This window comes from Nerophis ophidion, linkage group LG01 (assembly GCF_033978795.1).
Source record: "Nerophis ophidion isolate RoL-2023_Sa linkage group LG01, RoL_Noph_v1.0, whole genome shotgun sequence".
Lineage (NCBI taxonomy): Eukaryota > Metazoa > Chordata > Actinopteri > Syngnathiformes > Syngnathidae > Nerophis > Nerophis ophidion.
The window spans coordinates 24,234,870-24,236,692 of NC_084611.1; the positions used below are offsets into that span (position 1 = coordinate 24,234,870).

Sequence of the window (1,823 nt, forward strand, 5' to 3'; positions counted from 1 at the left end):
AGAGGAGGTGCTGATTCTCCTCTAGCACCTCCAAGTCCAAGTCCATGGTTCTCGCCCGGAAAAGGGTGGAGTGCCATCTCCGGGTTGGGGAGGAGACCCTGCCCCAAGTGGAGGAGTTCAAGTACCTCAGAGTCTTGTTCATGAGTGAGGGAAGAGTAGATCGTGAGATCGACAGGCGGATCGGTGCGGCGTCTTCTGTAATGCTGACGCTGTATCGATCCGTTGTGATGAAGAAGGACCTGAGCCGGGAGGCAAAGCTCAGAATTTACCGGTCGATCTACGTTCCCATCCTCATCTACGGTCATGAGCTTTGGGTTATGACCGAAAGGACAAGATCAAGGGTACAAGCGGCTTAAAGGAGTTTTCTTCCGCCGGGTGGCGGGGCTCTCCCTTAGAGATAGGGTGAGAAGCTCTGCCATCCGGGAGGAGCTCCAAGTACAGCTGCTGCTCCTCCACATCGAGAGGAGCTAGATGAAGTGGTTCCGTCATCTGGTCAGGATGCCACCCGAACGCCTCCCTATGGAGGTGTTTAGGGCACGTCCAACCGGTAGGAGGCCACGGGGAAGACCCAGGACACGTTGGGAAGACTATATCTCCCGGCTGGCCTGGGAACGCCTCGGGATCCCCCGGGAAGAGCTGGGCAAAGTGGCTGGGGAGAGGGAAGTCTGGGCTTCCCTGCTTAGGCTGCTGCCCCCGCGACCCTACCTCGGATAAGCGGAAGAAGATGAATTGATGGATGGAAAAATCTAGAGGCACACCATCAGCAGAAATCATTAAAAAACGAACCTCGGTTGACAGTAAAAAGTTGTCGTCGCAACCGTTGGATATGACCTAATAACCAGTGGCGGCTGTACGTTTTCCATTGAGGCCTTCAGTGATGTCCAACTTCAATGATTACCTCTCAAAATACCATCATTGATGTACATGACCATTGCTGGAGAAAAAGGAGACAGAAACACGTTTACACACTATTGCGCATCATACAAAACGGGTTATTTTTGGGCGCATTTGAAAATCAATAAACCCACATCAGCAATTAAAAACATATTAAAACACCATTGTTGGAGAATTACTATACAGAAACACGTTTACACACAGTAGAGTAGTGCAGTAGCACATTATTAAGTGGTACTTATATGTGGTACTGTCAACATTGCAAAAAAACATTAACATTTTAAACTTAAAAAATACAGAAATAAAATATTTGAACTCACATTTCATCGACAGCTGAGCTAGCTTCCGGGGCTGGCCGAGATACAGACGAAGTGTGTTGGCTGAGTTAATTCCTTTAAAGTTTACTCCACACCGGCATGGCTACATTTATGACCTAAACGGGGCTGTCGCGCATGCTCTCTACTACTGTGGCATGCTGGGTAATGTAGTTCTTATTTTACCTGGCTCATACTGTGTCCCAATCTGCCTTCGGCCTTACTGACAAAAACACGTGATTTGATTGGCTATTGCAACTGTCTGTCAACTGAATGTCCTCGGACGCCCGCATTGCTGAATCTGAAGGCTCTAGGCAGATTTGATACAGCATGGCAACATAAGCTAGCTGAATTGTGATTGGATAAAAACTATATAACCTAAAAACAACAGCGCTGGAAGGAGCATGATATGACATGAAGAGAATATGAATACTTGTAGATATTTAGGGAAAGTAAATTAAAAAAAGTTATTTTTATCTTTAATTGTGATCATGATTTCTGGTTATGTTAGGCCAACAGAGAAGGCCTTGCTGGCACTGATGTCACACCACTGCTTTAAATCATAACCAAGCATGCATCACTATAGCTTTTGTCTCAAAGTAGGTGTACTGTCAT

At 46.5% G+C, this 1,823-nt stretch overlaps 1 long non-coding RNA gene across 1 annotated transcript; it reads right to left on the reverse strand.

Moving 5' to 3' along the window:
• Positions 1–1,343, reverse strand: LOC133567079 (uncharacterized). Its single transcript, XR_009809444.1, has 3 exons — positions 1,215–1,343; positions 787–934; positions 1–705 (listed from the first exon to the last, which is right to left on the reverse strand). It is a non-coding gene; the product is annotated as an uncharacterized LOC133567079 (long non-coding RNA).
• Between the last annotated feature and the right edge of the window lie 480 nt (positions 1,344–1,823).